A 22,871-nucleotide genomic window follows, 5' to 3' on the forward strand; every position below is an offset into this window, starting at 1 on the left:
ATGGCCACACCCCCTTGAGCACGCCTGATCTCGTCTGATCTCGGAAGCTAAACAGGGATGGGCCTGGTTAGTACTTGGATGGGAGACCGCCTGGGAATACCAGGTGCTGTAAGCTTTTAAGCGCAGGAGGCGCCCTATCCCCGCTCGCTCGCTCATTCCCCTGTTCACACGTGCAGTGCGGCTTGTCCGTCTGTTTATTTGTCAGCTTTGGCGAGACACGGGTGCTTGTGTATTAGCGTGAGCGTTTTTTATTCTGATCAGGAACAGTTTTACAAGTCCGCAAAGGATCGAGGAAAGGTTTATCGCCAGCTGAAAAGAGACACAGCGCTTCGGCTGTGGAGACTTGTTAGGCTGGCGTTCGGAGAGTCGCGTTTTTCAGAATTGTATTGAGATCGTTTTCCACAGAGCTCAGATGTCAAAGCACAGCAGCAGCTCTCCACAGCGATCCTCTATAGCGCCCTTTCTCCCGCAGCTCCGTCCTCATTGGAAGGAAGCAAGAGTGAAAGGCTGAAGTGAAATAGAGCGGGGACGAAGGCAGTGAAGAGAGAGAACGTGGGAAGAAGAGAAAAACGCAAGGGAAAAAAAGCAGCGTCGTAAAAGAGGTGACGGAGCTGTCCTCTCAATAAGAAGGGTGCCAGCGAGCTTTGGTCTAGCTTACGGCCACACCCCCTTGAGCACGCCTGATCTCGTCTGATCTCGGAAGCTAAACAGGGGTGGGCCTGGTTAGTACTTGGATGGGAGACCGCCTGGGAATACCAGGTGCTGTAAGCTTTTAAGCGCAGGAGGCGCCCTATCCCCGCTCGCTCGCTCATTCCCCTGTTCACACGAGCAGTGCGGCTTGTCCGTCTGTTTATTTGTCAGCTTTGGCGAGACACGGGTGCTTGTGTATTAGCGTGAGCGTTTTTTATTCTGATCATGAACAGTTTAACAAGTCCGCAAAGGATCGAGGAAAGGTTTATCGCCAGCTGAAAAGAGACACAGCGCTTCGGCTGTGGAGACTTGTTCGGCTGGCGTTCGGAGAGTCGCGTTTTTCAGAATTGTATTGAGATCGTTTTCCACAGAGCTCAGATGTCAAAGCACAGCAGCAGCTCTCCACAGCGATCCTCTATAGCGCCCTTTCTCCCGCAGCTCCGTCCTCATTGGAAGGAAGCAAGAGTGAAAGGCTGAAGTGATATAGAGCGGGGACTAAGGCAGTGAAGAGAGAGAACGTGGGAAGAAGAGAAAAACGCAAGGGAAAAAAAGCAGCGTCGTAAAAGAGGTGACGGAGCTGTCCTCTCAATAAGAAGGGTGCCAGCGAGCCTTGCTCTCGCTTATGGCCACACCCCCTTGAGCACGCCTGATCTCGTCTGGTCTCGGAAGCTAAACAGGGATGGGCCTGGTTAGTACTTGGATGGGAGACCGCCTGGGAATACCAGGTGCTGTAAGCTTTTAAGCGCAGGAGGCGCCCTATCCCCGCTCGCTCGCTCATTCCCCTGTTCACACGTGCAGTGCGGCTTGTCCGTCTGTTTATTTGTCAGCTTTGGCGAGACACGGGTGTTTGTGTATTAGCGTGAGCGTTTTTTATTCTGATCATGAACAGTTTAACAAGTCCGCAAAGGATCGAGGAAAGGTTTATCGCCAGCTGAAAAGAGACACAGCGCTTCGGCTGTGGAGACTTGTTCGGCTGGCGTTCGGAGAGTCGCGTTTTTCAGAACTGTATTGAGATCGTTTTCCACAGAGCTCAGATGTCAAAGCACAGCAGCAGCTCTCCACAGCGATCCTCTATAGCGCCCTTTCTCCCGCAGCTCCGTCCTCATTGGAAGGAAGCAAGAGTGAAAGGCTGAAGTGAAATAGAGCGGGGACGAAGGCAGTGAAGAGAGAGAACGTGGGAAGAAGAGAAAAACGCAAGGGAAAAAGAGCAGCGTCATAAAAGAGGTGACGGAGCTGTCCTCTCAATAAGAAGGGTGCCAGCGAGCCTTGCTCTCGCTTACGGCCACACCCCCTTGAGCACGCCTGATCTCGTCTGATCTCGGAAGCTAAATAGGGATGGGCCTGGTTAGTACTTGGATGGGAGACCGCCTGGGAATACCAGGTGCTGTAAGCTTTTAAGCGCAGGAGGCGCCCTATCCCCGCTCGCTCGCTCATTCCCCTGTTCACACGTGCAGTGCGGCTTGTCCGTCTGTTTATTTGTCAGCTTTGGCGAGACACGGGTGCTTGTGTATTAGCGTGAGCGTTTTTTATTCTGATCAGGAACAGTTTTACAAGTCCGCAAAGGATCGAGGAAAGGTTTATCGCCAGCTGAAAAGTGACACAGCGCTTCGGCTGTGGAGACTTGTTCGGCTGGCGTTCGGAGGGTCGCGTTTTTCAGAATTGTATTGAGATCGTTTTCCACAGAGCTCAGATGTCAAAGCACAGCAGCAGCTCTCCACAACGATCCTCTATAGCGCCCTTTCTCCCGCAGCTCCGTCCTCATTGGAAGGAAGCAAGAGTGAAAGGGAAAAAAAGCAGCGTCGTAAAAGAGGTGACGGAGCTGTCCTCTCAATAAGAAGGGTGCCAGCGAGCTTTGCTCTCGCTTATGGCCACACCCCCTTGAGCACGCCTGATCTCGTCTGATCTCGGAAGCTAAACAGGGATGGGCCTGGTTAGTACTTGGATGGGAGACCGCCTGGGAATACCAGGTGTTGTAAGCTTTTAAGCGCAGGAGGCGCCCTATCCCCGCTCGCTCGCTCATTCCCCTGTTCACACGTGCAGTGCGGCTTGTCCGTCTGTTTATTTGTCAGCTTTGGCGAGACACGGGTGCTTGTGTATTAGCGTGAGCGTTTTTTATTCTGATCAGGAACAGTTTTACAAGTCCGCAAAGGATCGAGGAAAGGTTTATCGCCAGCTGAAAAGAGACACAGCGCTTCGGCTGTGGAGACTTGTTCGGCTGGCGTTCGGAGAGTCGCGTTTTTCAGAATTGTATTGAGATCGTTTTCCACAGAGCTCAGATGTCAAAGCACAGCAGCAGCTCTCCACAGCGATCATCTATAGCGCCCTTTCTCCCGCAGCTCCGTCCTCATTGGAAGGAAGCAAGAGTGAAAGGCTGAAGTGAAATAGAGCGGGGACGAAGGCAGTGAAGAGAGAGAACGTGGGAAGAAGAGAAAAACGCAAGGGAAAAAAAGCAGCGTCGTAAAAGAGGTGACGGAGCTGTCCTCTCAATAAGAAGGGTGCCAGCGAGCCTTGATCTTGCTTACGGCCACACCCCCTTGAGCACGCCTGCTCTCATCTGATCTCGGAAGCTAAACAGGGATGGTCCTGGTTAGTACTTGGATGGGAGACCGCCTGGGAATACCAGGTGCTGTAAGCTTTTAAGCGCAGGAGGCGCCCTATTCCCGCTCGCTCGCTCATTCCCCTGTTCACACGTGCAGTGCGGCTTGTCCGTCTGTTTATTTGTCAGCTTTGGCGAGACACGGGTGCTTGTGTATTAGCGTGAGCGTTTTTTATTCTGATCAGGAACAGTTTTACAAGTCCGCAAAGGATCGAGGAAAGGTTTATCGCCAGCTGAAAAGAGACACAGCGCATCGGCTGTGGAGACTTGTTCGGCTGGCGTTCGGAGAGTCGCGTTTTTCAGAATTGTATTGAGATCGTTTTCCACAGAGCTCAGATGTCAAAGCACAGCAGCAGCTCTCCACAGCGATCCTCTATAGCGCCCTTTCTCCCGCAGCTCCGTCCTCATTGGAAGGAAGCAAGAGTGAAAGGCTGAAGTGAAATAGAGCAGGGACGAAGGCAGTGAAGAGAGAGAACGTGGGAAGAAGAGAAAAACGCAAGGGAAAAAAAGCAGCGTCGTAAAAGAGGTGACGGAGCTGTCCTCTCAATAAGAAGGGTGCCAGCGAGCCTTGCTCTTGCTTACGGCCACACTCCCTTGAGCACGCCTGATCTCGTCTAATCTCGGAAGCTAAACAGGGATGGGCCTGGTTAGTACTTGGATGGGAGACCGCCTGGGAATACCAGGTGCTGTAAGCTTTTAAGCGCAGGAGGCGCCCTATCCCCGCTTCCTCGCTCATTCCCCTGTTCACACGTGCAGTGCGGCTTGTCCGTCTGTTTATTTGTCAGCTTTGGCGAGACACGGGTGCTTGTGTATTAGCGTGAGCGTTTTTTATTCTGATCAGGAACAGTTTTACAAGTCCGCAAAGGATCGAGGAAAGGTTTATCGCCAGCTGAAAAGAGACACAGCGCTTCGGCTGTGGAGACTTGTTCGGCTGGCGTTCGGAGAGTCGCGTTTTTCAGAATTGTATTGAGATCGTTTTCCACAGAGCTCAGATGTCAAAGCACAGCAGCAGCTCTCCACAGCGATCCTCTATAGCGCCCTTTCTCCCGCAGCTCCGTCCTCATTGGAAGGAAGCAAGAGTGAAAGGCTGAAGTGAAATAGAGCGGGGACGAAGGCAGTGAAGAGAGAGAACGTGGGAAGAAGAGAAAAACGCAAGGGAAAAAAAGCAGCGTCGTAAAAGAGGTGACGGAGCTGTCCTCTCAATAAGAAGGGTGCCAGCGAGCCTTGCTCTCGCTTATGGCCACACCCCCTTGAGCACGCCTGATCTCGTCTGATCTCGGAAGCTAAACAGGGATGGGCCTGGTTAGTACTTGGATGGGAGACCGCCTGGGAATACCAGGTGCTGTAAGCTTTTAAGCGCAGGAGGCGCCCTATCCCCGCTCGCTCGCTCATTCCCCTGTTCACACGTGCAGTGCGGCTTGTCCGTCTGTTTATTTGTCAGCTTTGGCGAGACACGGGTGCTTGTGTATTAGCGTGAGCGTTTTTTAATTCTGATCAGGAACAGTTTTACAAGTCCGCAAAGGATCGAGGAAAGGTTTATCGCCAGCTGAAAAGAGACACAGCGCTTCGGCTGTGGAGACTTGTTCGGCTGGCGTTCGGAGAGTCGCGTTTTTCAGAATTGTATTGAGATCGTTTTCCACAGAGCTCAGATGTCAAAGCACAGCAGCAGCTCTCCACAGCGATCCTCTATAGCGCCCTTTCTCCCGCAGCTCCGTCCTCATTGGAAGGAAGCAAGAGTGAAAGGCTGAAGTGAAATAGAGCGGGGACGAAGGCAGTGAAGAGAGAGAACGTGGGAAGAAGAGAAAAACGCAAGAGAAAAAAAGCAGCGTCGTAAAAGAGGTGACGGAGCTGTCCTCTCAATAAGAAGGGTGCCAGCGAGCTTTGCTCTCGCTTACGGCCACACCCCCTTGAGCACGCCTGATCTCGTCTGATCTCGGAAGCTAAACAGGGATGGGCCTGGTTAGTACTTGGATGCGAGACCGCCTGGGAATACCAGGTGCTGTAAGCTTTTAAGCGCAGGAGGCGCCCTATCCCCGCTCGCTCGCTCATTCCCCTGTTCACACGTGCAGTGCGGCTTGTCCGTCTGTTTATTTGTCAGCTTTGGCGAGACACGGGTGCTTGTGTATTAGCGTGAGCGTTTTTTATTCTGATCAGGAACAGTTTAACAAGTCCGCAAAGAATCGAGGGAAGGTTTATCGCCAGCTGAATAGAGACACAGCGCTTCGGCTGTGGAGACTTGTTCGGCTGGCGTTCGGAGAGTCGCGTTTTTCAGAATTGTATTGAGATCGTTTTCCACAGAGCTCAGATGTCAAAGCACAGCAGCAGCTCTCCACAGCGATCCTCTAGAGCGCCCTTTCTCCCGCAGATCCGTCCTCATTGGAAGGAAGCAAGAGTGAAAGGTTGAAGTGAAATAGAGCGGGGACGAAGGCAGTGAAGAGAGAGAACGTGGGAAGAAGAGAAAAACGCAAGGGAAAAAAAGCAGCGTCGTAAAAGAGGTGACGGAGCTGTCCTCTCAATAAGAAGGGTGCCAGCGAGCCTTGCTCTCGCTTGCGGCCACACCCCCTTGAGCACGCCTGATCTCGTCTGATCTCGGAAGCTAAAGAGGGATGGGCCTGGTTAGTACTTGGATGGGAGATCGCCTAGGAATACCAGGTGCTGTAAGCTTTTAAGTGCAGGAGGCGCCCTATCCCCGCTAGCTCGCTCATTCCCCTGTTCACACGTGCAGTGCGGCTTGTCCGTCTGTTTATTTGTCAGCTTTGGCGAGACACGGGTGCTTGTGTATTAGCGTGAGCGTTTTTTATTCTGATCATGAACAGTTTTACAAGTCCGCAAAGGATCGAGGAAAGGTTTATCGCCAGCTGAAAAGAGACAGCGCTTCGGCTGTGGAGACTTGTTCGGCTGGCGTTATGAGAGTCGCGTTTTTCAGAATTGTATTGAGATCGTTTTCCACAGAGCTCAGATGTCAAAGCACAGCAGCAGCTCTCCACAGCGATCCTCTATAGCCCTCTTTCTCCCACAGCCCCGTCCTCATTGGAAGGAAGCAAGAGTGAAAGGCTGATGTGAAATAGAGCGGGGACGAAGGCAGTGAAGAGAGAGAACGTGGGAAGAAGAGAAAAACGCAAGGGAAAAAAAGCAGCGTCGTAAAAGAGGTGACGGAGCTGTCCTCTCAATTAGAAGGGTGCCAGCGAGCCTTGCTCTCGCTTACGGCCACACCCCCTTGAGCACGCCCGATCTCGTCTGATCTCGGAAGCTAAACAGGGATGGGCCTGGTTAGTACTTGGATGGGAGACCACCTGGGAATGCCAGGTGCTGTAAGCTTTTAAGCGCAGGAGGCGCCCTATCCCCGCTCCCTCGTTCATTCCCCTGTTCACACATGCAGTGCGGCTTGTCCGTCTGTTTGTCAGCTTTGGCGAGACACGGGTGATTGTTTATTAGCGTGAGCGTTTTTTATTCTGATCAGGAACAGTTTTACAAGTCCGCAAAGGATTGAGGAAAGGTTTATCGCCAGCTGAAAAGAGACACAGCGCTTCGGCTGTGGAGACTTGTTCGGCTGGCATTCGGGGAATCGCGTTTTTCAGAATTGTATTGAGATCGTTTTCCACAGAGCTCAGATGTCAGAGCACAGCAGCAGCTCTCCACAGCGATCCTCTATAGCGCCCTTTCTCCCGCAGCTCCGTCCTCATTGGAAGGAAGCAAGAGTGAAAGGCTGAAGTGAAATAGAGCAGGGACGAAGGCAGTGAAGAGAGAGAACGTGGGAAGAGAAAAACGCAAGGCAAAAAAAGCAGCGTCGTAAAAGAGGTGACGGAGCTGTCCTCTCAATAAGAAGGGTGCCAGCGAGCCTTGCTCTCGCTTACGGCCACACCCCCTTGAGCACGCCTGTTGTCTGATCTCGGAAGCTAAACAGGGATGGGCCTGGTTAGTACTTGGATGGGAGACCGCCTGGGAATACCAGGTGCTGTAAGCTTTTAAGCGCAGGAGGCGCCCTATCCCCGCGCGCTCGCTCATTCCCCTGTTCACACGTGCAGTGCGGCTTGTCCGTCTGTTTATTTGTCAGCTTTGGCGAGACACGGGTGCTTGTGTATTAGCGTGAGCGTTTTTTATTCTGATCATGAACAGTTTAACAAGTCCGCAAAGGATCGAGGAAAGGTTTATCGCCAGCTGAAAAGAGACACAGCGCTTCGGCTGTGGAGACTTTATTAATAAGGCCCCTCAGTAGTTGAGATCTCTGTTATTCCCATCTAGAAACATGCAATCAGCATGTTATTGCTGAAGCAATAGTCACAACATTATTCCACACCTGGGTGAGATGCGGGTTATGATGACAGTCATGCTTTCTACACCTTATACTGAGCTCAGAAATGGACCAAGCGGACATCTCACGAGCAGATCCCTCCGCGTATAAGAAAGGCAACTTGTCTCAGCAAAAATACAAAAAGGCAAAAACCCCACACTTGGAATGCAAACCTACCCTAAAAAGGAAACACGGTTTTAAAACGAACTTGATTTTCCCCTGGAGAAACCTTTTTATGGACACACATCGCATCTATTACACATGTAGAACTAAATATAAAGATAAAACTTAATATAAGAAGTCATGACATATCACACATGACGAAGTCTGGTCCAGAATAAACAGTTTACACTGACCCACCTTTATTTACCCTGGTCACTCACTTCTATTAACTGTTTAACTGGGTAACAAATTAATATTTGTTTCAATTTGGGATCTACACCTGGGAGCCCTGAAATGTTGGCCAGAGGGGAGAAGCTGATATTCAGACGTGAGAATATATTAAAATAAAGGATCTGATGTTGTTTTTCACCTGTCTAATCAAAGCTTGTTCAAAAATTATCTGATTATAGGACACACGAGTTTATAATCATACTCATTCCACTTTTTAACCCCGTATATATGCACAATATGAAACGTATATACACTAAATCTCACGTGTGACTCCCATAATATACATTTCTTTACGAAAATTAGGAACACTTACTACAATTATCAACCCCCCATGACGAGGCAATATTTAATACCTTTGTTTCTTTGTGGGTTCAAAGTTCTGTCCTGTCGTTTCACACGTAATGTTTTGGTAGTTATCTCAATTTTCCTTTGCAATTATCTCCAAGATCATCATCAACTTTTTGTAAAACGCTATGGACAACTGATATTTAAAGAAAGTCCTGTACCAAAACGTCTTCGTAGGGAAAGACAACTTTTTTTTCCTTACGTTAGTCGCTACACGGTTACTCAAAAAATCCATTCACCGCCTTTAAAAAAAAGTTTCGTTTTTTATTGTGGTTCACTGACATTTCTGTCACAATTCTGAGGGACCCCAAATAAAATTCACTTGCCGGTATAAAGACGCCGGCGAGGATAAGACAGGTATCGAGCCACCTGCGTATCTAGCGGACGTTTAAAATAAAAAAAATGGCGTGTAATGTTGCGAAGGGCTACTGTTTTTTTTATAGTTTGTCGATTGTAAGGGACGTGGGCCGCGACAGAAATACTGGACGGGGTGGGAAAAGCTTGATTGATGGTTTGTTGTACCGCAACGGTCACAATTGACTCACCAGCAAAGATGGCGCCGAGGCCACATCGGCTCCCTCCCGCCCTGCCTCGCACCGAAGCTCGAGCTGCGGAGCGCGACGCCAAACCGCCAGTCCACGGGCGCGGGCGCCGGACATAGACGTCATAAACCCTTCCGAGGCGCAGGAATTATAGATCACTGTAGTTTCTTCTGGACCCGGGTTAGGGACAGTGTGCCCTCCGTGAGAGTCTTCTGAGGAAGCCAGTGTCTCATGGGTGTCCAGGCTTGGTACCATCTGTCCATCACAGGACACACAGACACACACACTCACACACCCTGGACAGGACACCAGTCCATCACAGGACACACACACACTCACTCACACACCCTGGACAGGACACCAGTCCATCACAGGACATACACACACCCTAGATAGGACACCAGTCCATCACAGGACACACACACTCACACACCCTGGACAGGACACCAGTCACTCACAGGATACACACACACACTCACACACCCTGAACAGGACACCAGTCCCTCACAGGACACACACACACAACCTGGATAGGACACCAGTCCCTCACAGGACACTCAGACACACACACTCACACACCCTGGACAGGAACCAGTCCATCACATGACAAACACACATTCACTCACACACCCTGGACAGGACAGCACTCCATCATAGGACACACACACACCAGGGCCAGTTTTCCCAGAAGCCAATTAGCCCAAAAGCCTGTCTTTGGACCCGAAGAACACAGGGAGAACATGCAGACTCCACACAGACAGCACCCCCCCCCCCCCCCCCGGGTCCAGACCCGAGCCCGGAGCCCCCCCGCGCTGAACCCCTCCGTACAGACGGCCGCACACAGCTCCGTTGTTCCCGATTCCCGAGGTGATCTGTTAAAAGAAGCCGGTGTGTTGCCTCCAGGTGACATTTCCTACTGGAGTCAGGACAGGAGGCTCTTCTGTACACAGAAGGGGATGGGGGTGGGGAACAAGCCGCCCAGCCCTGTGGTTGAAGCCGATACCCCGGCTTCTCTCCAGACACAGCTGGGTGAGCTCCTCCAGTCAGTACAGGGGGCTCTACTGTACACAGAGGGTGGTGGGGGTGTGGAACAACTCCTTTGTTCGGGGCCTTGGGGCATTCTTGTTGTGAAAGGCGCTATATAAAAAAACTGAATTGAAATTGAATCTTACAGGTTTGGGTTTTTCGGAGATCTTGTCAGAGATCTTGTCTGACGTGCCATTTCAAAAACGTAACGACACTCCTCACGTCCGAGCGCCGCCGGTCTGTGACGTAACGTATGCTTACACAACCATGACGGTTTCATCATGGACAGCACGAAAGCCCGAAAAGTGGTTGACGTTTTAATTTGGCGATGGATCCCAGTTTTTTTTTTATTTTGGAGGCCAAAGAGGACAAAAAAGGAAACGTCTGGAGGTGGATCGATGGTCATCTCTGCGGTTGTTCTGATGTTCTGGAAAAAACAAAACAAAAAAAAATGGCTCGCTTGCCCGGTCGTGTAGTGTTTCCACACCCCACGCAAATCAACTTCTCTTCGCCCCCGGGGGCTCGTCGCCCGCCGCACCCCTCTCACGTGATAGGGGCTTCCCCCGGCTGTGACGTACTTACCCTACCCCCTTTTCCGCCAACGTCATAGCGAAGGTCGCGCTTTGGGCCGCGGTGATGTTGACGGACTGTCTTGTAGCGTGAGAAGGGTTTAAATTTTGACTTAAGGAGTTGGCCATCGTTATATTTCGCGAGGTATCATACGGGGGGAAAAAGAACATTTATATTTATCAACCTACTAGTAATACTGGGTGGATATCACGTTCCCCAAAGTTCAGTGCCTCTCTCTAATAAAGTAGAAACGCGACATTAAACTCCGTTCGAAACGGGAGAAATCACCAGGACACGATACAACTGACGTCCGGAAAATAAAAAAATAACTCCTATTCCCATTTGTAATGACCCTGTCGTGTTTTTCCCGGTGTGCGCTTCTCTTTCGGAGACCGTTTCTCTCTGGTGTTGTTTTGCTGTTGGAATAAATGCCGAGGTGACCCTTCTGTGTGGAGTCTGCGTGTTCTCTCCAGCGGGTCGTTTCCTCCACCGCAGGGGCTGGTCAAACCGGGGTCTCCCAGTCGTCACAGAAGTGTGTGTCGTTTTGGGTGGTGGGGGGGGTGCATCGGGGATACTGCGCCCCGAGGGGGTGACCTCTCACCTTACTCCGGACAAAGGGAGAAGACCTGTACCTTCACGAGTCCGGGTTGTGAAAACTTCTTCTGGCAGTTCAAAACGTTTCGAAGAGATAACAGCGCTACCCTGTTTTCCATTTCTATCGTGTATTATTATACAGTCATAAGTATCTGTACTGATCACAGAGTCCCCCTCTCACTGCCAGGACTGAAGCCCAGTGCAGCACGAATAATAATAATAATTAATAAGTCTGGACCCTCCCCTCAGAGCTCTTCCCAGGTCAGGGTGATCCCCTCCAGCCCCCACAGTGTGCAGCCCCTACCTGGATGATGCTCCAGTCCGCTCAGCACACAGCAGCTCTCAGTGGGGAGGAGAGCAGAGGGATGGAGCCAGTTCAGAGAGGGGGGTGATAAGGAGGCCATGATGGGTCAAGACCAGGGGGGGAATCAGGCCAGGACACTGGGGTAACACCCCTACTCCTCTCCAGAAACACCCCGGGATTGTTAATGAGCACAGAGAGTCAGGACCTCGGTTTGACGTCTCATCCGAAGGACAGCGCTTGTTTACAGTCCAGTGTCCCCGTCACTATACTGGGGCATCAGGACCCACACAGATTGCAGGGTGAGCGCCCCCTGCTGGCCCTACTAACACCTCTCCCAGCAGCAACCTCAGTTTTTCCCAGGAGTCTCCCCTCCAGGTACTGACCAGGCTTCTACCTGCTGGGCTCCAGTGGGGAGGGGGCTGCTAGCTGGGAGCTGCAGGGTGAGATGGCTGCTGGGCAAACGATGGCTAAAGAGCTTCCTAGGACACCCTGGAGTTCGTGGTCAACTTCCTTCTCTTCAGACGGAGGTGGCTTGAAATCTGTCTCGTTTCAAGGAGTATTGGACACGATGCCCCCCCTGCTTTAGCCCCGCTAACTGGTGGCACGCCGACAACGAGGGCTCTCGGCCTCAATCCATCAACCACAAACTCTCCGGGATGAAAGAGAAAGACAGACTCTGTTCGTTCGTTTCGGGGGGGGGAGGGAAAAAAACAAAAGCTTTTTTTAAAAAACATTTCAATGATGCTTAACAAAAGAACAAAAATTACAATACAGATTAATGTCAAGGGACACCCCCCCCCCCATCTTACGATCATCACAGGACCTTAAAATAATACTTAATAATACAAGGTCATGCAGACGATCTGAGGACTCAGGTGGAGATAATGTGAAAGTTTTCCACAGTCCAGTCTGGGGTCCCTCAGCTTCAGTCCAGACTGGGGTCTGGGGTCCCTCAGCTTCAGTCCAGACTGGGGTCCCTCAGCTTCAGTCCAGACTGGGATCTGGGGTCCCTCAGCTCCGGTCCAGTCCAGTCTGGGGCCCCTCAGCTCTGGTCCAGTCCAGTATGGGGCCCCTCAGCTCCAGTGCAGTCCAGTCCAGTCTGGTGTCCCTCAGCTCCAGTGCAGCCCAGTCTGGGGTCCCTCAGCTTCGGTCCAGCACAGTCTGGGGTCCCTCAGCTTCGGTCCAGCACAGACTGGGGTCCCTCAGCTTCGGTCCAGACTGGTGTCCCTCAGCTTCGGCCCAGCACAGACTGGGGTCCCTCAGCTTCGGTCCAGACTGGGGTCCCTCAGCTCCAGTGCAGTCCAGACTGGGGTCCCTCAGCTTCGGTCCAGCACAGACTGGGGTCTCTCAGCTTCGGTCCAGACTGGGGTCCCTCAGCTTCGGTCCAGCACAGCCTGGGGCCCCTCAGCTCCAGTCCAGTCCAGTCTGGGGCCCCTCAGCTTTGGTCCAGCACAGTCTGGAGTCCCTCAGCTTCGGTCCAGCACAGACTGGGGTCCCTCAGCTTTGGCCCAGCACAGACTGGGGTCCCTCAGCTTTGGTCCAGCACAGACTGGGGTCCCTCAGCTTCGGTCCAGCACAGTCTGGGGTCCCTCAGCTCCAGTCCAGTCCAGTCTGGTGTCTCTCAGCTCCGGTCCAGTGCAGTCTGGGGTCCCTCAGCTTCGGTCCAGCACAGTCTGGGGTCCCTTGGCTCCAGTCCAGTCCAGTCTGGTGTCCCTCAGCTCCAGTCCAGTCCAGTCCAGTCCAGTCCTTGGTGGGGAAGGCGACTCCGATCTTAGCTGGCACAGAACCAGGAAAGGAACCTGGAAAGAATATTGTTATTGCAGGTGTGAGGGACACAGACACGGACATCACCATGACATCAAACAGCAAGAGGAGACTCCTTCTTGAATCACAGACACGACCGGGCGGCGTCCCCCTGTCTGCTCACCTGCACCTCCTCTTCTTCTTCTTGTCCTTCCCGGCAGCCTGCTCCTCCTCTCCCTCGCTCTTCCTCTCCTGACACACGGTTTCCGCCGCCTCCATCGGCTCGTCCTTATCATCTGTCTCCACCGACATGCAGCTCAGGGACTTTAAAAAGACGCACCAGCACTTCTGAAGCAGAGACAGGAGAGTCACGTTAAGAGTCGGACTGGACACTCCAGGACATGAACACTGCACTGAGAGAGAGAGGGGTTCATACACACACACTGACTGGACACTCCAGTACATGAACACTGCACTGAGAGAGAGAGGGATTCATACACACACACTGACTGGACACTGGACAGGAGTAAAGAGAGAATCAGAGCATTACCCACTTTCTTTTTCTTCTGTCTCACAGGAGGTGGTGATTGGACCTCCTCCAGCTGGAGTCCGAGTAGGGAGAGAGGGGGCAGGAGAGGGACAGCACAGGGAGAGAAAGAGAGAGACAGGTGAGTCAAGTGTCCCAAGAGTACAGAGACTCTGCTGAGATCACACTCGCAGTGAGTGAGCCTGGGTGTAGCCCACTAATACTGACCCACTGTACACCATAGGACAGAGAAGAGGAGGAGGAGAGAGACACACTGCCTAGACACCACAGGACAGAGAGGAGGAGGAGAGAGACACACTGACTGGACACCACAGCACAGAGAGGAGGAGGAGAGAGACAGTGACAGACAGGGCTGACAAGACAGACAAGATGGCGAAACTCCACCACAGACAGGACAGGAGGCAGGGTGGGACCAGCACTGACCTTCTTCCTCTCTCCTGCCAGAGGAGCTGTCTCCACCTCCTCTTCCTCCTGCAAGTCAAGAGACAGGCTGAGAGAGAGACGGGCTGGTGGGACATCGGCGAACAGAGCTGAAGGCAGAGAGCCGGGGAGACAGGCCCAGCTGGGACAACGCAGGACAGACAGAGAGACAGACAGAAAGGAAGGAGAGAGAGACACAAAGATGAAGGCACAGAAAGACAGCAGGCAAAGAGAAAGATTGAGATTGAGGGACAAACAAACCGAGAGAGAGAGCGGAAGGAGAGAGAGAGAGGAAGGAGAGAGAAGGACAGACAGACTGACAGACGGGGCTGAAAGAGAGAGAGACAGAGAGGCAGGGACAGACAGACAGCAGGACGAGAGAGAGACAGAGATCGAGGGACAATAATTTGGTTTCGAAATTTATTCTGAAAATATACAATCATTCACTCCTGAAAAATATCGAGTTCAAATTATACATTATGTACAATATTGTAATCAACATATGGCTAATCATCAAAAATAAAAAAAACTGTACTGGGGGACACAACTGGCTGTGCTGTTCTGGACAGAACACACTGAGGTCCAGTTTCCACCTCCTGCAGGATCAAACAGCACCTCCACTGGCTCTCCAGTGAACAGAGGGACAGACAGAGAGGCTTCAGGCTGCAGGGTGACATTGTCTCTGTGAGCTGAAAGACAATCAGGACAGAGGATGATATAAGAACACACTCTGTCAAGAATATAGAGCCCTCTAGTGATCCTACTGTAGACCTGCTCACCACCCACAGTGACGATCACAGTGCTGATACTGCTTCCATTAAGGTCCCTCACTGTGTAGTTGCCCTGATCAGCTGGAGTGAGGGAGCGGAGTGTCAGAGAGCTGTTCTGCACTGACACTCACTGTTTGTAACTGGGGCCAGGGAGCCCTGCGCTGCTCAGTAAGACTATACGATTCCGGACAGATCGTGCAGGATCAAACAGCACCTCCACTGGACCAGCAGTGTGGAGGGGGGAGACAGAGAGGCACCAGGCTGCAGGCTGTGGACTTCTGAGTGAGCTGAAAAGGGACAGGTAGAAACATGTTGAATATTTAGTTTTACAACAATACCTTGAGTTTGGACTGCGATCAGCTTCATTTTGTATTTCAGCTGTGAAAATGCAATTTCAAAAATGCACGCCACAGTCATGTTAGGTTCAAGTTACAGTTGCATCACAACTCAATACATTTGCAATTCACTTCTGAGATAATTGTTCCTGGTGTTTGTGTTGTGTATGCCTTGCAATGGAGGGGTGAGAAATAATGGACTTATTACATTATAATGAATAATAATTGCTTACACTTATATAGTGCTTTTCTGGACACTCCACTCAAAGCGCTTTGCAGGACATGGGGACTCCCCTCCACCACCACAAATGTGCAGCATCCACCTGGATGATGGGACGGCAGCCATAGTGCACCAGAACGCTCCCCACACACCAGCTATGAGTGGGGAGGAGAGCAGAGTAATGAAGCCAATTCATAAATGAGGGTTATTAGGAGGCCATGATTGGTAAGGGTCAATGGGAAATTTGGCCAGGACACTGGGGTAAAACCCCTACTCTTTTCGAGAAACACCCCGGGATTTTTAATGACCACAGAGAGTCAGGACCTCGGTTTTACATCTCATCTGAAGGACGGCACCTGTTTACAGTTTTTCCAGTGTCCCCGTCACTATACTGGGGCATTAGGACCCACATGGGCCACAGGGTGAGAGTTCCCCCTGCTGGCCCCACTAACACCTCTTCCAGCAGCAACCTTAGTTATTATTGTGAAGAATGAAAGAATATTAGGAACATGAAAAGGTTGAATGTTTTAAATGCGTTTTTTTACTGAAACATCCGCTACAGAGATGCGCACACACGTCATTACAAACGCACACCTGCACAGAGACGTCCTCAAGCGCCTTGTTCACAATTATGGGCTCCAATAGGAACAAAAAACGCCAGCCTGACAACTCGAGCATTCAAACCAAGAACCCAACACGTACTTACGTTGGTAGCCTGTGCAGAAAAGCAGAAAGAACCACAAGCCTTCTCTATTGGGAGGAAAAACACACACTCCCTCTCTCACACTCCTGGTTTCCTTAAATAGCTCATTCTTCATCTCTGGCTCCTACATACAGTATAGCAGCGCTCAGTCTGCTTTGAATAAGCCATAAATCTAAGATTTGTTTTATCTGTTCCTCTTGTCTAGGCCTAGAGCTGCTTTTCATAAAAGAGCTGTTTGCATAAATAGCTAGGGTTACAGCTGAAGACACCAGCTTCATCCCCCAGTGTGTTATACGTCGGGAGCAAGAGAAGAGGGCCAGGCCGTGCCATTTCATAGATTTTTCTTCTGAAAAGTCAGTTTCTCAGAGGCAGATTTAGCCCCTCATGCATTGTAGAGAGATAGACACGCCCGCGCGCGAACAGTTAGAGCTGCACCCTCACACAGAGTCAGACCCGCACAGACACGTCCTCTTGTTTAAACAAATACACAAACCTGACGGCGCTCACAATGATCCACACACACACACACACACACACACACACACACACACACACACACACACACACACACACGACATCAGTAGTCACTCTCGCACACTGGACCCCAGCTCAGTCCTCACCTCCAGCTCCTGCAAACCGCTTCGAACAAACTGCATTAAGAAAATTAGGTTGCGTTCCGGTAGCAGGCCATCCTGGGCACCAGTGTGAGTTACACACTCATTTGTAAAAGCCCTTCCGCATCGTCGGGCATGCTTCACAGTGCTGGACCTGGGGTGTGGGTGCTGTCTGTGTGGAGTTTGCATGTTCTCTCCCTGGTCTGTGGGGGTTTCCTCCAGGTGCTCCAGTTTCCCACAGTCCAGGGACAGGCTGCCACTTTCACTGGGCAGTGCACCGTCACCGTGGCAGCATGGTGGGTCGGATCTGATTTCAGTCTTTATTTCCTTTTTTAGAGATCCTGTAACCAGGACCTGTTCACTGCCATGACGGACACAAGGAACAATAAAGCCGAAGTCTTGTTTCCCACAAGAAACAACAAAACCGAAGTATTGTTCGATGTGCCGGTACAAACTTTTAGGTTATATAGTCCTTCCTTGCTGCTTCAGACGTCATTCGGTGTTATGGTAAGGGGGGGGTCGTGGTATTTGGCCAGTTAAGAGACCCTGGCCAAATGGTCAGTTTAAGATTATGCCCCCTCGCATCTGGAATCCTTATCAGTTAACCCCCTTTCCTGCCATAAACCCCTGTTGCTTAGAAGTCTAATTTTCAGGCAGAACTGACTTAAGTTAACCCTATTTACATCTTGTCTCTTACTTCAGCCCTCTTCCATTTGCTAGTTTAAAGTTGTACAACCCATTTGTATGCGACAAAAGAAGCCAGTCTGTTTCCGCCCGGTTTCGAACCGAGGGCCTTTCGCATGCAAGGCGAACATGATAACCACTACACTACGGAAATGGTGGTAAGATGTGCCCAGCGGCCCAGTGCTGAGCTTCGCCAATGCGTTTCAGCTGCCTCCAGTGCCTTTATTGGAGTGCGCTGATGGACCGTGCTCTCTCTCCAGAGACCAGCACGCCTGTCATGGACGGAGCAGGAAAGGCGGTGCCACATTCTACAGCCCTCTCCACGCAATCGGGCTACTGAAGTGGAGAAAATCGCCTCTCCAGAAAGTGCAAATATCATAGAGGTAGAGGTAGGGAGAGAGGAGGAGTACAAATTCAAGCAGAGGCCTGAGTGGAGCACTGTCGTATGGCCCTGACATCAATCCCTCAACTCTCTGCATAAAGCAGTGTCTTATGGCCATTACATCCCACCCCCACCACTCTCAATGGAAAGCACTGTCGTATAACCATGACATCCCACCCCCACCACTCTCTGCATAAAGAAGTGTCGTATGGCCCTGACGCCCACCCCTCCACTCTCTGCGTTAAGCTGTGTTGTCAGGCCCTGACATCCCACCTCCGCCACTCTCTGCGTAAAGCAGTATCTTCAGGCCCTGACATCCCACCCCCGCCACTCTCTGTATAAAGCAGTGTCATATGGCCCTGACATCCCACCCCCACCACTCTCTGTGTAAAGAAGTGTCGTATGGCCCTGACACCACCCCTCCACTCTCTGCGTTAAGCTGTGTTTTCAGGCCCTGACATCCCACCTCCTCCATTCTCTGTGTAAAGCAGTGTCATATGGCCCTGACATCCCACCCCCACCACTCTCTGCGGAAAGCACTGTCATATAGCCCTGACACCCACCCCTCCACTCTTTGAATAAAGCAGTGACGTCAAGCCCTGACATCCCACCTCCGCCACTCTCTACGTTAACCCCTGTTAACTCGCTTGCTGAATGATCTCTCAAGAAATCCCTGGTGAGATTCAACAGGTGTTTTCTTCAACAGCCACTAAAAGTCTGATGACCTTCTCTGGATTTCCTGAATATGATGTAAAATTAGTTCAAATCATTTGGTAGTTAACAGAACAAAATGCTTTGGAGGTACATTTAAAACAGCAGAGCAACACTGTAGCACTTCGTGTGTGACTGAGTTTAAATGTGTAAACCTGTCTCTCTATGAACACGAGCAAAGAGTTCTCACTCAACAGAAGATTGCGATGTGAGCACAATAATGTAAGACATCTGGTGATGCCAGGGATTGAACTCGGAACTTCATACATGAAAAGCACGCACTCTACCACTGAACTACATCCCCTATAGCACTGATGGTGGAACTGACTTAAAGATGTGCATATGTTCACTGACCACAATCCACCCTTCATGAATAATTGAAATGAATAATTTATTTTTATATCCAGTCACATGGGCGACGGTGGTTGATTCTTCAACGGGGGAGAACGTTTTTCTACCTCCTTACTCGACTGTCTTTCAATTATGTTTTCTTTGAAATCTTTTTGCATCTTTTAAGTGCTTGCGATTAAATTACGCATAGAAAAACAGCAGTACAGTTGATGTTCATGGACCGATGCACACAACTCCAGTGATAAAGCCGTCTGTAAATATTGTAGAAGAACGTTAAAGGGCGAAACAACGCTCCAACCACGGGAATGGTAACAAGAAGGATCGTGTTCTTATTTAATATGTGCTTTTGAATTGCCTTGTCAATACACACAGGCTTTAGAGATGGACAAATAATTTACAGTGGTGTTTGTAAACAAAGATGGAACATGTTTTTTTCTATACCAGGAAGAAAGGAGCAGAGTCTTAAACTTTAAGAGACAGAAACAATACCTCATCACAGCTAACACTAATTAAAACAACATCACAACAGAAGAGTGAAGCCTTGGGTGAATCAAATTAGTTTTCATTGGTTGTCTGTGTCTTCATAACTTTGTAGGTGAGAGAGAGGATTGCGAAAATGTGCGGGTGCTTCTTAGAAGTGTGTTGGTAGTACAGGTGACTTCCAAATAATTGAGCCGGGTTTTAATCCCGGCCAGTGCATCCCCAAACCTTTTCAAGATAATCATTTATCCAGTAGCACATCTCCTGAAACTAACATTCGAGGTAGGAAGCGTGCTCTTAAACACCAAAACACTCAAAAAGGAAGAAGCAGATCTCTGTACACAAGACAGTAGTGCGATATTAGAATTTCTGAGTTCTTGATGGATTCAGGCTCCTTCTCAGAGGTCCTTGCTCGCCAAATAACTTTACATCTGAGGAAGAGCACCACGGAAAAAAAACCCAACTCAACAAGCGAGCGTGTTGGTTGCTCTTGCTCTTAATGCAAGGAGCTGTTTTTTTTTCCTTGCAATAATCATTATTAACCAAAAACAGTAGCACAGGTAAGTCGCATTTGTGATTATGTCACTTCTCTGCTTCAGCAAGGTCAATAAAAGACTCTGAAAGTAGTAAAGCAAAACTGAACTCAAAATCATATTAGGAATTCTGAGCGATATCTCCATACAGGTAATCCAATAAGAACGTTGAAATATTTGAATATAATCTCTCTATATATTTCGCTGCTTTTTACCCGGAGTAAAACTATTGGATTGAAGGAATGCTAACCGCTGGGTTAAAATGTATAGTTGTTATTTGGAGAAATCTGTAAACTCGTGATCTTATATGTTTTAAAAGACAGCACAGGGAAAAACGACAGTGCTGATTATTTTCCAGAGACAGAGCACTGATGACCTCTCCGAGCTGATTGATAAAGCTCACCCAGTGGATACTCTAGCAGAACATTCACCTCTGTATCCAAAGAAACGACAGGAACAACATCAGGAAGCACAATCAATTCCCCTTTTAAATCTTTCCTGTAAGGTATGCTATGTGAATCCATGAAGTTAATCCTCTGATCTCTTTTGATCACGAACAAAGTATTTCTGATGGAGCGCTATGTTCAAAGATTTAATAAGCTTTACCCCTGCCAACGATTCGGCGTGAAGAATTAAAAGTTTCACAGACAAAAGCAGCTCACCACCACAGCCAATATTAAATGTACTTGCCGGTACACTATCATGTGCACTGCCTCAAAAGTGATCTCGGCAGACGTTGTTCCCTACATAAAGCTGAACGTGCCAAAGAGAATTTCTATTGAGAAAAAATATTTTTTCTGCCTTGATGTTAAGCCTGTCTTTTAAAAAGTCTATCTCTAAACACCTCCCGCAGCCTAACAAAAAGCGCTTTTACTGATTGTATTGCAGGTCTTAAAACATTAATATTTGGCAGCAGTGGGATTCAAACCCACGCCCCCAGAGAGACTGGAGCCTAAATCCAGTACCTTAGACCACTCAGCCACGCTACCTTCCTCCATACCCATCTTCACATTGCTGGCTTGGACTAGGGGGGGCTTCAGCTCTTGTCGTCAGATCTAATGATATCATGACATGTGGAAGTGACTGCACCTTCATCTTCCGAGATGCTTTCAATAACACAAACGCTACTTTCACTGGCACAAACACAGCAATAATGAAGGTGGTGGGATTCATCCTTTGTGCTGTTTGTAGGGGTGCAACTCTACGGTGATCTGCTGACTTGAAGAGCAAAAATCAAAATCCTCTGCTATTACTGTTGCTTTTTTCATAGTTTCTTCAAATCCTTCATTTGAACGTAGATTTTGAAGGATATTGATGATAATACCACATAAATTGTGGTTTTCTTGTGATCGCCAATTTTATTCAAATAACAGCCTTTTTTACAGTTCCTTGTGTGTTTCACAAGGTATAATAGCCCCCTTCGCATCCTCAGCTAACATATTTTAAAATTACAATAGCTTATACAGCATGCATGTTTACATTTATATTAAAATTAAAGTAAATATACAAGAATACATACAGTGCTAACCCAATAATTCTTGTCAGGTTCTGCAACAAATCTGCGTTGTTATTTTAACATGTTTCAGCTGAGGGTGCAACAGGAGTATAAATGAATTTTCCCGCCAGCCATTCAAAGACCAAATTCCATGAGTGAACATTATTTTCTCAGATGTTGCCGGCATTGGACTTTGCCGGTGGTATTGAATTATGTCCACAACTGTTGTAGTAGTTCCTTCTTGAAATTCGACACGTGCAAAGCACTCGTAATATCATAGGTGTTAAAGTTCGCTGAGTCTATTCGAGTCATGGTGTGTATCCCTGCCTATCATTGGGAGACGGGTAACTTTTTTACAATCAGATTCCAATCTTCAATGCTTTGTGTGAGAGCTTACATAACTTTCATTTTCTCACAATTTCTGACGATTGTTCCAAAGGGGCACCCTGTCAATTCCGAATACTTTTCAAAAATCTGCCTGCATGTTTGATTATTGTCATTTCATTTAGAAAAAGTTCAATATTGATCATAACTAAAGAAAATAATGATCACGAACAAAAAAGGGATAAAGATGCAAGTCGATCTTGAATCAGAGCTGGGTGAAACGGCTTCTGTTCTGATATGGTTGTATGAGAAACAGGAGGAATCGCCAATCTCCTATAGAACATGAGTTGAATCAGGAGTGAGACATTTCATATACTCGTGCATATGTCAACGCCTGACCTACATCGTAAAACTAAATTAAAAACTAACATTAAGTTGTCAGAGTCATTCATTTATATACAAACAAGAGACAGACCAAGTAATAATTCTACATTAGTTCAGGTGGGTAAACTTGAACTAACTAACTAATAAACCTTTTAATAATTCTACATTAACGTGTCCTACATTGATCAGACTAATTGACATGGTCTGATTCAGAGCCTGTGCAGTTCGTGCTAATTACAACAAGGACAGTTCTGATCCCTCATCACCGAACTGAACACAAGTTCAGCTGTTCTCCAGTTTTGTTACGCATGGTTTTTCATTGCAATTGAGTTCAGAGCTGGAGCTGATCTCCAGACAGTACAGTGTTTTGGGTAAGTTGTCGAAATTCGCATGAGGCTGCAGACAACTTACCCAAAGTGTTTTCTATAGCTTTCAGGTGGAGTTCATTTATATAAAACAACGTAAGTGGTATAAACGCAACAAGCCAGACGGCAGTCCAACTTATAATTTTCTGACGCGAGGCCTGATGCGTTATTCATTATGCCACTGACCCTGCTATTGTAGTGCTAAAAAACACGTTTTCTACATTTATGTCTGTTCACTCTAAAAACTCTAAAAAGGACAAAGGGTTTGTGTGTCCCGCTAAAATTCCGCTTCATTTCGAATGCAAATAAAAACCGTTTTGTTCCAAGAAATCATAGATTTGTCACATCCTTCATACTATACTTCTCTCTTGTATTAGTAAAGCATTTTGATTTAAACTGAACAATATATGAAAGGTTTCATCTATACACTTACACATAATAAGTATACGAATAAATACT

General features: G+C 48.9%; 10 non-coding genes and 4 pseudogenes across 10 annotated transcripts in view; 12 read left to right on the forward strand and 2 right to left on the reverse strand.

The window, feature by feature from the left end:
• Positions 1–115, forward strand: part of LOC138245203 (5S ribosomal RNA) — a 119-nt gene extending 4 nt beyond the window's left edge. The window contains exon 1 of the ribosomal RNA XR_011193816.1: positions 1–115. This exon is cut by the window's left edge and continues 4 nt beyond it. This is a non-coding gene — a ribosomal RNA (5S ribosomal RNA).
• A 537-nt stretch (positions 116–652) lies between these two features.
• On the forward strand, positions 653–771 carry LOC138244851 (5S ribosomal RNA). The gene has a single exon (XR_011193466.1). It is a non-coding gene; the product is annotated as a 5S ribosomal RNA (ribosomal RNA).
• A 537-nt stretch (positions 772–1,308) lies between these two features.
• LOC138216978 (5S ribosomal RNA) lies at positions 1,309–1,427 on the forward strand. The gene has a single exon (XR_011180691.1). It is a non-coding gene; the product is annotated as a 5S ribosomal RNA (ribosomal RNA).
• Positions 1,428–1,964: 537 nt separating this feature from the next.
• Positions 1,965–2,083, forward strand: LOC138216222 (5S ribosomal RNA). Its single transcript, XR_011179934.1, has one exon. It is a non-coding gene; the product is annotated as a 5S ribosomal RNA (ribosomal RNA).
• Positions 2,084–2,550: 467 nt separating this feature from the next.
• Positions 2,551–2,669, forward strand: LOC138216715 (5S ribosomal RNA). The gene has a single exon (XR_011180427.1). It is a non-coding gene; the product is annotated as a 5S ribosomal RNA (ribosomal RNA).
• A 537-nt stretch (positions 2,670–3,206) lies between these two features.
• LOC138218092 (5S ribosomal RNA) lies at positions 3,207–3,325 on the forward strand (annotated as a pseudogene).
• Positions 3,326–3,862: 537 nt separating this feature from the next.
• LOC138217980 (5S ribosomal RNA) lies at positions 3,863–3,981 on the forward strand (annotated as a pseudogene).
• A 537-nt stretch (positions 3,982–4,518) lies between these two features.
• On the forward strand, positions 4,519–4,637 carry LOC138245204 (5S ribosomal RNA). Its single transcript, XR_011193817.1, has one exon. It is a non-coding gene; the product is annotated as a 5S ribosomal RNA (ribosomal RNA).
• Positions 4,638–5,175: 538 nt separating this feature from the next.
• Positions 5,176–5,294, forward strand: LOC138217713 (5S ribosomal RNA). The gene has a single exon (XR_011181425.1). It is a non-coding gene; the product is annotated as a 5S ribosomal RNA (ribosomal RNA).
• Positions 5,295–5,831: 537 nt separating this feature from the next.
• LOC138218636 (5S ribosomal RNA) lies at positions 5,832–5,950 on the forward strand (annotated as a pseudogene).
• Positions 5,951–6,485: 535 nt separating this feature from the next.
• Positions 6,486–6,604, forward strand: LOC138217744 (5S ribosomal RNA). Its single transcript, XR_011181436.1, has one exon. It is a non-coding gene; the product is annotated as a 5S ribosomal RNA (ribosomal RNA).
• Positions 6,605–7,134: 530 nt separating this feature from the next.
• LOC138219014 (5S ribosomal RNA) lies at positions 7,135–7,250 on the forward strand (annotated as a pseudogene).
• A 10,218-nt stretch (positions 7,251–17,468) lies between these two features.
• trnaa-ugc (transfer RNA alanine (anticodon UGC)) lies at positions 17,469–17,541 on the reverse strand. Its single transcript has one exon. It is a non-coding gene; the product is annotated as a tRNA-Ala (tRNA).
• A 3,210-nt stretch (positions 17,542–20,751) lies between these two features.
• trnal-uag (transfer RNA leucine (anticodon UAG)) lies at positions 20,752–20,833 on the reverse strand. The gene has a single exon. It is a non-coding gene; the product is annotated as a tRNA-Leu (tRNA).
• Positions 20,834–22,871: the final 2,038 nt, after the last annotated feature.

This window comes from Lepisosteus oculatus, chromosome 14 (assembly GCF_040954835.1).
Source record: "Lepisosteus oculatus isolate fLepOcu1 chromosome 14, fLepOcu1.hap2, whole genome shotgun sequence".
NCBI classification, from domain to species: domain Eukaryota; kingdom Metazoa; phylum Chordata; class Actinopteri; order Semionotiformes; family Lepisosteidae; genus Lepisosteus; species Lepisosteus oculatus.